This window comes from Denticeps clupeoides, unplaced genomic scaffold (assembly GCF_900700375.1).
Source record: "Denticeps clupeoides unplaced genomic scaffold, fDenClu1.1, whole genome shotgun sequence".
NCBI classification, from domain to species: domain Eukaryota; kingdom Metazoa; phylum Chordata; class Actinopteri; order Clupeiformes; family Denticipitidae; genus Denticeps; species Denticeps clupeoides.
The window spans coordinates 104,081-114,768 of NW_021630114.1; the positions used below are offsets into that span (position 1 = coordinate 104,081).

At 39.2% G+C, this 10,688-nt stretch overlaps 4 pseudogenes; all 4 read left to right on the forward strand.

Annotated features, from left to right (window-relative positions):
- The first annotated feature begins 3,094 nt into the window (after positions 1–3,094).
- LOC114783753 (uncharacterized) lies at positions 3,095–3,213 on the forward strand (annotated as a pseudogene).
- A 160-nt stretch (positions 3,214–3,373) lies between these two features.
- LOC114783758 (uncharacterized) lies at positions 3,374–3,492 on the forward strand (annotated as a pseudogene).
- Positions 3,493–5,811: 2,319 nt separating this feature from the next.
- On the forward strand, positions 5,812–5,930 carry LOC114783756 (uncharacterized; annotated as a pseudogene).
- Positions 5,931–7,852: 1,922 nt separating this feature from the next.
- Positions 7,853–7,971, forward strand: LOC114783757 (uncharacterized; annotated as a pseudogene).
- The last annotated feature ends 2,717 nt before the right edge of the window (positions 7,972–10,688 follow it).

Consider the following 10,688-nt stretch of genomic DNA (forward strand, 5'->3'; position numbering starts at 1 on the left):
AAACTCACCGTCAGACCCCGCTGAACTTGACCAAGCGACCAAATGTCTAGAATTAACACTGCGTAGTACGTTAGATATAGTCGCTCCCCTCAAAAGGAAGATAGTAAGAGATAAAAACTTAATTCCTTGGTATAATGATCACACGCGCTCACTTAAGAAGACTGCCCGGAAATTAGAACGCAAATGGCGTTGAAGTAAATTGAATGTATTCCGAATAGCGTGGAAGGAGAGCCTACTTAACTATAGGAAGGCTCTCAATGCGGCTCGATCGACGTATCTCCTCGTTAATAGACAAGAACAAAAATAAATCCCGGATTCCAGTTTAACACAATAGCCAAACTAACCAGGAATAAGACAGAAACGGATACTACCACTCAATATCATCATAGTAGTGACAATTCTATGAATTTCTTTAATACTAAAATAGTTGCGAATAGAGATAAGATTAAAAGCACAACAAATAGCTCCACCGATATTTCTATGGAAAATAATATTCTAATATCTGACCACCGATTAGAACGATTCAACCTTATTAAAGAGCATGAATTAATTTAATTAAATGTACTTGCACTTTGGATCCGATTCCAACAAGGTTCCTTAAGCAAATACCACCCGATATTATAAATTCTACCCTCAAAATTGTTAACTCGTTGCTTAGCACCGGCCACGTACCAAGTTCGTTCAAGGTAGCAGTCATTAGACCCCTGATTAAAAAGCCTGATCTTGATTGAAGTCAGCTTTCAAATTATAGACCGATATCCAACCTTCCGTTTATATCAAAAATCGTAGAAAAAGTCGTAGCCCAGCAGCTGAGCGCATACCTAGACTGTAACAACATCCATGAAGTACATCAATCAGGATTTAAACCTCATCATAGCACTGAGACAGCGCTGGTTAAAGTGGTTAATGACCTGCTGTTGGCCTCTGATCAGGGACGCATCTCGCTGCTTGTCCTGCTTGAGTGCAGCGTTTGACACTCTTGATCACGCTATTCTCCTTGCCAGGTTAGAGAATGTTGTTGGGATTAAGGGAACAGCCCTTGTATGGTTCAGATCATATCTGACCAACCAATATCAGTTTGTGGACATCAATGGTATTTCGTCTTCACATAGTAAAGTAGAGTTTGGTGTTCCACAAGGTTCTGTCCTAGGTCAGACTTTTTTCCCTATTCATGTTGCGTACGTCATCCGCAAACATGGTATTAGCTTTCATTGCTACGCTGACGACACACAGCTGTATCTGTCAGCAATGCCAGACAAGAGGCAGCAGCTGAACAAAATAGAGAATTGTCTGAAGGACATTAGACAGTGGATGCTCACCAACTTTCTTCTGTTAAACCCTGATAAGACAGAAGATCTTGTACTTGGGCCTCAAGCAGCCAGACATAAGCTGACTGACTACATCATAACTCTGGATAGCCTTTCTATCTCACCAAGTACTGAAGTAAAGAATCTAGGTGTCATCATTGATGCAGGTCTCTCATTCAATTCATATGTAGATAATGTCACTAGGATAACACTCTTTCACCTTAGAAATATTGCAAAAATAAGAAATCTAATCTCAATGCATGATGCTGAAAAGTTGGTCCATGCATTTATTACATCAAGGTTAGATTACTGCAATGCATTACTGTCTGGATGCTCTAGTAGATGCATGAGTAAACTCCAGCTAGTACAGAATGCTGCAGCCAGAGTTCTAACTAGAACCAGGAAATTTGACCACATCACCCCAGTCTTACAATCACTGCACTGGTTACCCATCAAATTTAGGATTGACTACAAAATCCTACTTTTGACCTATAAAGCTCTAAATGGTCTCACCCCACAGTACCTGAGTGAACTTTTAGTTGTTTACGAGCTGCCACGCCCCCTTCGATCAACAGGTGCGGGGTCACTACTGGTACCCAAAGTGCAGAAGGTCATAGCTGGGAGCAGATCCTTCTCATATAGAGCTCTGCAGTTGTGGAATGACTTGCCTGTCAGTGTCCGGTACTCAGACACAGTCTCAGTGTTTAAATGTAAACTGAAAAGACATCTGTTTTCTCTGGCCTACTGTTAAAGGCCCAGATACTGTGTCAATTATTAGGTCCACTAAAGTCACCCTGTTAAGCACAGACAGTGTTCAGTTCACCCTAGTTAGGCTGTCCTAGTTAGGGTACCGGGCCACTGTAGCACCAATATACTAATATACCACATATTTCAGTACCAGTCATACAATGCCACCGTCTGCCGCTGCTTCTGTTTTCTCTGAGATACTGAATCAAGCCCCCAGACTACTGGCAGACTCCAGTGAAGAGACCACCAGATAAAAGAGAAGAAGGGAAATACACCAGACAGATGCCCTGTTCAAGGTTGTCTACACTGTGCTTTGTTGTTGCCTGGCAAAGGCTTGAATTGTACTTTTTGCAAATAAAAGCTTACCACTCCAACTTTTTGCCTTTTCTCCATCATAAATTGACAGTAAATCAGGAGTTTTCACTCTTTGATATGTGTTCAAGCCCCTTTGGTTTAAAGTTCAAGATTTTCAAGCAGAGTTTGTGTACGGAAAAACCAGCTGAAGAATGCCCAATCTTGTCTGATCTCAGAAGCTAAGAGGCTTGGGCCTGGTTAGTACTTGGATGGGAGACTACGTGGGAATGCCAGGTGCTGTAAGCTTTAACTATTAAAAAACTTTTAAAATGAAAGTATTTACATGGCTTTGTTAGCTTTTTTTGCCTTTTCTCCATCATAATTTGACAGTAAAGCGGGAGTTTTCACTCTTTGATATGTGTTCAAGCCCCTTTGGTTTAAAGTTCAAGATTTTCAAGCAGAGTTTGTGTACGGACAAACCAGCTGAAGAATACCCAATCTTGTCTGATCTGAGAAGCTAAGAAGGCTTGGGCCTGGTTAGTACTTGGATGGGAGACTACATGGGAATACCAGTGCTGTAAGCTTTAATTATTGAAAAACTTTTAAAATGAAAGTATTTACATTGCTTTGTTAGCTTTTTTTGCCTTTTCTCCATCATAATTTGATAGTAAAGCGGGAGTTTTCGCACTTTATAATGTTTTTCAAAGCCCTTTTGGTTTAAAGTTCAAGATTTTCAAGCAGAGTTTGTGTACGGACAAACCAGCTGAAGAATACCCAATCTTGTCTGATCTGAGAAGCTAAGAAGGCTTGGGCCTGGTTAGTACTTGGATGGGAGACTACATGGGAATACCAGGTGCTGTAAGCTTTAATTATTGAAAACTTTTAAAATGAAAGTATTTACATTGCTTTGTTAGCTTTTTTTTGCCTTTTCTCCATCATAATTTGATAGTAAAGCGGGAGTTTTCGCACTTTATAATGTTTTCAAAGCCCTTTTGTTTAAAGTCCAAGATTTTCAAGTAGAGTTTGCTTACGGACTTGCCAGCTGAAGATTGCCCAATCTTGTCTGATCTCAGAAGCTAAGAAGGCTTGGGCCTGGTTAGTACTTGGATGGGAGACTACATGGGAATGCCAGGTGCTGTAAGCTTTAACTAATGTAAAACTTTTAAAATGAAAGTATTTACATCACTTTTTAACTTTTTTAAAGTAAGTTAAGGGGTATTTTTTTTTTTTAGTATGTTTTCCCGTCTTTTTCTTTTTTTTTTTTTTTTTTTTTTTTTTTTTTTTTAAACTTCTCTTCAGGTTTCTTTGTCTGTGTGTGCTCTACAACGATCATTCACAGGCTTGGCTATGGAGTGGGGTGGAGCTGAATCGATCAGGTGGGGTTTTCCAGCCCTCGGCCTTCAGGTGCTACGCACCCTGATGTCAATTTAATATCTGATATGTCATATTAAGCAGATTTTTAGAACAGGGAATCGGCAATAGGGCCTGCTCCGTCCGCTCCATTCATCGACCCAGTATTGCATTGCCTCTAGAAGGTGTGCACTTTATTTGTTGTTTTGCAAATAAAAAGCTTACCACGCAACTTTTTGCCTTTTCTCCATCATAATTTGACAGTAAAGCGGGAGTTTTCACTCTTTGATATGTGTTCAAGCCCCTTTGGTTTGATATGTGTTCAAGCCCCTTTGGTTTAAAGTTCAAGATTGTCAAGCAGAGTTTGTGTACGGACAAACCAGCTGAAGATGTGCCCAATCTTGTCTGATCTCAGAAGCTAAGAAGGCTTGGGCCTGGTTATTACTTGGATGGGAGACTACCTGGGAATACCAGGTGCTGTAAGCTTTAACTATTGAAAAACTTTTCAAATGAAAGTATTTACATGGCTTTGTTAGCTTTTTTTTGCCTTTTTCCATCATAATTTGACAGTAAAGCGGGAGTTTTCGCACTTTATAATGTTTTCAAAGCCCTTTTGTTTAAAGTTCAAGATTTTCAAGCAGAGTTTGTGTATGAACCAGCTGAAGAATACCCAATCTTGTCTGATCAGAAGCTAAGAAGGCTTGGGCTTGGTTAGTACTTGGATGGAGACTACATGGGAATACCAGGTGCTGTAAGCTTTAACTATTGAAAAACTTTTCAAATGAAAGTATTTACATCACTTGTTAACTTTTTTAAAGTAAGTTAAGGGGTACTTTCTTCTTTAGTATGTTTTCCCGTCTTTTTTCTTTTTTCTTTTTTTTTTTTTTTTTTTTAACTTCTCTTCAGGTTTTTGTCTGTGTGTGCTCTACAACGATCATTCACAGGCTTGGAGCTGAATCGATTAGGTGGGGTTTTCCAGCCCTCGGCCTTGAGGTGCTACGCACCCTGATGTCAGTTTAATATCTGATATGTCATATTAAGCGGATTTTTAGAACAGGGAGTCGGCAATAGGGCCTGCTCCATCCGCCATTCATCGACCCAGTATTGCATTGCCTCTAGAAGGTGTGCACTTTATTTGTTGTATTGCAAATAAAAGCTTACCACTCCAACTTTTTGCCTTTTCTCCATCATAATTTGACAGTAAAGCGGGAGTTTTCACTCTTTGATATGTGTTCAAGCCCCTTTGGTTTAAAGTTCAAGATTTTCAAGCAGAGTTTGTGTACGGACAAACCAGCTGAAGAATGTCCAATCGTGTCTGATCTCAGAAGCTAAGAAGGCTTGGGCCTGGTTAGTACTTGAATGGGAGACTACCTGGGAATACCAGGTGCTGTAAGCTTTAACTATTGAAAAACTTTTAAAATGAAAGTATTTACATGGCTTTGTTAGCTTTTTTTGCCTTTTCTCCATCATATTTTGACAGTAAAGCGGGAGTTTTCGCACATTATAATGTTATCAAAGCCCTTTTGGTTTAAAGTTCAAGATTTTCAAGCAGAGTTTGTGAGTACTTGGATGGGAGACTACGTAGGAATGCCAGGTGCAGTAAGCTTTAACTATTGAAAACTTTTAAAATGAAAGTATTTACATCACTTTGTTAACTTTTTTTTAAAGTAAGTTAAGGGGTATTTTCTTCTTTGATATGTTTTCCCGCCTTTTTTTTTTTTTAACTTCTCTTCAGGTTTCTTTGTCTGTGTGTGCTCTACAACGATCATTCACAGGCTTGGAGCTGAATCGATTAGGTGGGGTTTTCCAGCCCTCGGCCTTCAGGTGCTACGCACCCTGATGTCAGTTTAATATCTGATATGTCATATTAAGCGGATTTTTAGAACAGGGAGTCGGCAATAGGGCCTGCTCCATCCGCTCCATTCATCGACCCAGTATTGCATTGCCTCTAGAAGGTGTCCACTTTATTTGTTGTATTGCAAATAAAAGCTTACCACTCCAACTTTTGCCTTTCTTTCCTCCATCATAATTTGACAGTAAAGCGGGAGTTTTAACTCTTTGATATGTGTTCAAGCCCTTTTGGTTTAAAGTTCAAGATTTTCAAGCAGAGTTTGTGTATGGACAAACCAGCTGAAGAATGCCCAATCTTGTCTGATCTCAGAAGCTAAGAAGGCTTGGGCCTGGTTAGTACTTGGATGGGAGACTACCTGGGAATACCAGGTGCTGTAAGCTTTAACTATTGAAAAACTTTTAAAATGAAAGTATTTACATGGCTTTGTTAGCTTTTTTTGCCTTTTCTGCATCATAATTTGACAGTAAAGCGGGAGTTTTCACTCTTTGATATGTGTTCAAGCCTCTTTGGTTTAAAGTTCAAGATTTTCAAGCAGAGTTTGTGTACGGACAAACCAGCTGAAGAATGCCAATCTTGTCTGATCTCAGAAGCTAAGAAGGCTTGGGCCTGGTTAGTACTTGGATGGAGACTACCTGGGAATACCAGGTGCTGTAAGCTTTAACTATTGAAAAACTTTTAAAATGAAAGTATTTACATGCTTTGTTAGCTTTTTTTGCCTTTTCTCCATCATATTTTGACAGTAAAGCGGGAGTTTTCGCACATTATAATGTTATCAAAGCCCTTTTGGTTTAAAGTTCAAGATTTTTCAAGCAGAGTTTGTGTACAGACAAACCAGCTGAAGAATGCCCAATGTTGTCTGATCTCAGAAGCTAAGAAGGCCTTGGGCCTGGTTAGTACTTGGATGGGAGACTACCTGGGAATACCAGGTGCTGTAAGCTTTAACTATTGAAAAACTTTTAAAATAAAAGTATTTACATGGCTTTGTTAGCTTTTTTGCCTTTTCTCCATCATAATTTGACAGTAAAGCGGGAGTTTTTCACTCTTTGATATGTGTTTAAGCCCCTTTGGTTTAAAGTTCAAGATTTTCAAGCAGAGTTTGTGTACGGACAAACCAGCTGAAGAATGCCCAATCTTGTCTTATCTCAGAAGCTAAGAAGGCTTGGGCCTGGTTAGTACTTGGATGGGAGACTACCTGGGAATACCAGGTGCTGTAAGCTTTAACTATTGAAAAACTTTTAAAATAAAAGTATTTACATGGCTTTGTTAGCTTTTTTTGCCTTTTCTCCATCATAATTTGACAGTAAAGCGGGAGTTTTCGCACTTTATAATGTTTTCAAAGCCCTTTTGTTTAAAGTCCAAGATTTTCAAGCAGAGTTTGCTTACAGACATGCCAGCTGAAGATTGCCCAATCTTGTCTGATCTCAGAAGCTAAGAAGGCCTGGGCCTGGTAGTACTTGGATGGGAGACTACGTAGGAATGCCAGGTGCAGTAAGCTTTAACTATTGAAAACTTTTAAAATGAAAGTATTTACATCACTTTGTTAACTTTTTTTTAAAGTAAGTTAAGGGGTATTTTCTTTCTTGATATGTTTCCCAGCCTTTTTTCTTTTTTTTTTTTTTTTTTTTAACTTCTCTTCAGGTTTCTTTGTCTGTGTGTGCTCTACAAACGATCATTCACAGGCTTGGAGCTGAATCGATTAGGTGGGGTTTTCCAGCCCTCGGCCTTCAGGTTGCTACGCACCCTGATGTCAGTTTTAATATCTTGATATGTCATATTAAGCGGATTTTTTAGAACAGGGAGTCGGCAATAGGGCCTGCTCCATCCGCTCATTCATCGACCCAGTATTGCATTGCCTCTAGAAGGTGTGCACTTTATTTGTTGGTATTGCAAATAAAGCTTACCACTCCAACTTTTTGCCTTTTCTCCATCATAATTTGACAGTAAAGCGGGAGTTTTTAACTCTTTGATATGTGTTCAAGCCCTTTTGGTTTAAAGTTCAAGATTTTCAAGCAGAGTTTGTGTATGGACAAACCAGCTGAAGAATGCCCAATCTTGTCTGATCTCAGAAGCTAAGAAGGCTTGGGCCTGGTTAGTACTTGGATGGGGACTACCCTGGAAATACCCAGGTGCTGTAAGCTTTAACTATTGAAAAACTTTAAAATGAAAGTATTTACATGGCTTTGTTAGCTTTCTTTTTTGCCTTTCTGCATCATAATTTGACAGTTAAAAGCGGGAGTTTTCACTCTTTGATAATGTGTTCAAGCCCCTTTGGTTTAAAGTTCAAGATTTTCAAGCAGAGTTTGTGTACGGACAAACCAGCTGAAGAATGCCCAATCTTGTCTGATCTCAGAAGCTAAGAAGGCTTGGGCCTGGTTAGTACTTGAATGGGAGACTACCTGGGAATACCAGGTGCTGTAAGCTTTAACTATTGAAAAACTTTTAAAATGAAAGTATTTACATGGCTTTGTTAGCTTTTTTTGCCTTTTCTCCATCATATTTTGACAGTAATTAAAGCGGGAGGTTTTCGCACATTATAATGTTATCAAAGCCCCCTTTCTAGGTTTAAAGTTCAAGATATCAAGCAGAGTTTGTGTACAGACAAACCAGCTGAAGAATGCCAAATGTTGTCTGATCTCAGAAGCTAAGAAGGCTTGGGCCTGGTTAGTACTTGGATGGGAGACTACCTGGGAATACCAGGTGCTGTAAGCTTTAACTATTGAAAAACTTTTAAAATAAAAGTATTTACAATGGCTTTTGTTAGCTTTTTTTTGCCTTTTCTCCATCATAATTTGACAGTAAAGCGGGAGTTTTCACTCTTTGTTATGTGTTTAAGCCCCTTTTGGTTTAAGGTTCTAAGATTTTCAAGCAGAGTTTGTGTACGGGCAAACCAAGCTGAAGAATGCCCAATCTTGTCTTATCTCAGAAGCTAAGAAGGCTCGGGCCTGGTTAGTACTTGGATGGGAGACTACCTGGGAAGTACCAGTGCTGTAAGCTTTAACTATTGAAAAACTTTTAAAATAAAAGTATTTACATGGCTTGTTGTTAGCTTTTTTGCCTTTCTCCCATCATAATTTGACAGTAAAGCGGGAGTTTCGCACTTATAATGTTATTCAAAGCCCTTTTGTTTAAAGTCCAAGATTTTCAAGCAGAGTTTGCTACAGACATGCCAGCTGAAGATTGCCCAATCTTGTCTGATCAGAAGCTAAGAAGGCCTGGGCCTGGTTAGTACTTGGATGGGAGACTACGTAGGAATGCCAGGTGCAGTAAGCTTTAACTATTGAAAACTTTTAAAATGAAAGTATTTACATCACTTTGTTAACTTTTTTTTAAGTAAGTTAAGGGGTATTTTCTTCTTTGATATGTTTTCCCGCCTTTTTTCTTTTTTTTTTTTTTTTTTTTTTAACTTCTCTTCAGGTTTCTTTGTCTGTGTGTGCTCTACAACGATCATTCACAGGCTTGGAGCTGAATCGATTAGGTGGGGTTTTCCAGCCCTCGGCCTTCAGGTGCTACGCACCCTGATGTCAGCTTAATATGACAGTCATATTAAGCGGATTTTTAGAACAGGGAGTCGGCAATAGGGCCTGCTCCATCCGCTCCATTCATCGACCCAGTATTGCATTGCCTCTAGAAGGTGTGCACTTTATGTTGTATTGCAAATAAAAGCTTACCACTCCAACTTTTGCCTTTTCTCCATCATAATTTGACAGTAAAGCGGGAGTTTTAACTCTTTGATATGTGTTCAAGCCCTTTTGGTTTAAAGTTCAAGATTTTCAAGCAGAGTTTGTGTATGGACAAACAGCTGAAGAATGCCCAATCTTGTCTGATCTCCAGAAGAAGAAGGCTGGCCTGGTTAGTACTTGGAGGGAGGAGACTACCTGGGAATACCAGGTGCTGTAAGCTTTAACTATTGAAAAATTTTTAAAATATAAGTATTTACATGGCTTTGTTAGCTTTTTTGCCTTTTCTCCATCATAATTTGACAGTAAAGCGGGAGTTTTCACTCTTTGATATGTGTTTAAGCCCTTTGGTTTAAAGTTCAAGATTTTCAAGCAGAGTTTGGTGTACGGACAAACCAGCTGAAGAATGCCCAATCTTGTCTTATCTCAGAAGCTAAGAAGGCTTGGGCCTGGTTAGTACTTGGATGGGAGACTACCTGGGAATACCAGATGCTGTAAGCTTTAACTATTGAAAAACTTTTAAAGTGAAAGTATTTACATGGCTTTGTTAGCTTTTTTGCCTTTTCTGCATCATAATTTGACAGCTAAAGCGGGAGTTTTCACTCTTTGATATGTGTTTAAGCCCCTTTGGTTTAAAGTTCAAGATTTTCAAGCAGAGTTTGTGTACGGACAAACCAGCTGAAGAATGCCCAATCTTGTCTTATCTCAGAAGCTAAGAAGGCTTGGGCCTGGTTAGTACTTGGATGGGAGACTACCTGGGAAATACCAGGTGCTGTAAGCTTTAACTATTGAAAAACTTTTAAAATAAAAGTATTTACATGGCTTGTTAGCTTTTTTGCCTTTTCTCCATCATTAATTGACAGTAAAGCGGGAGTTTTTGCACTTTATAATGTTTCAAAGCCCTTTGTTTAAAGTCCAAGATTTTCAAGCAGAGTTTGCTTACAGACATGCCAGCTGAAGATTGCCCATCTTGTCTGACCTCAGAAGCTAAGAAGGCCTGGGCCTGGTTAGTACTTGGATGGGAGACTACGTAGGAATGCCACAGGTGCAGTAAGCTTTAACTATTGAAAACTTTTAAAATGAAAGTATTTACATCACTTTGTTAACTTTTTTTTAAGTAAGTTAAGGGGTATTTTCTTTCTTTGATATGTTTCCCGCCTTTTTTCTTTTTTTTTAACTTCTCTTCAGGTTCTTTTGTGTGTGCTCTACAACGATCATTCACAGGCTTGGAGGAATCGATTATTAGGTGGGGTTTCCGGCCTCGGCCTTCAGGTGCTACGCACCCTGATGTCAGTTTAATATCTGATATGTCATATTAAGCGGATTTTTAGAACAGGGAGTCGGCAATAGGGCCTGCTCCATCCGCTCCATTCATCGACCCAGTATTGCATTGCCTCTAGAAGGTGTGCACTTTATTTGTTGTATTGCAAATAAAGCTTACCACTCCAACTTTTTGCCTTT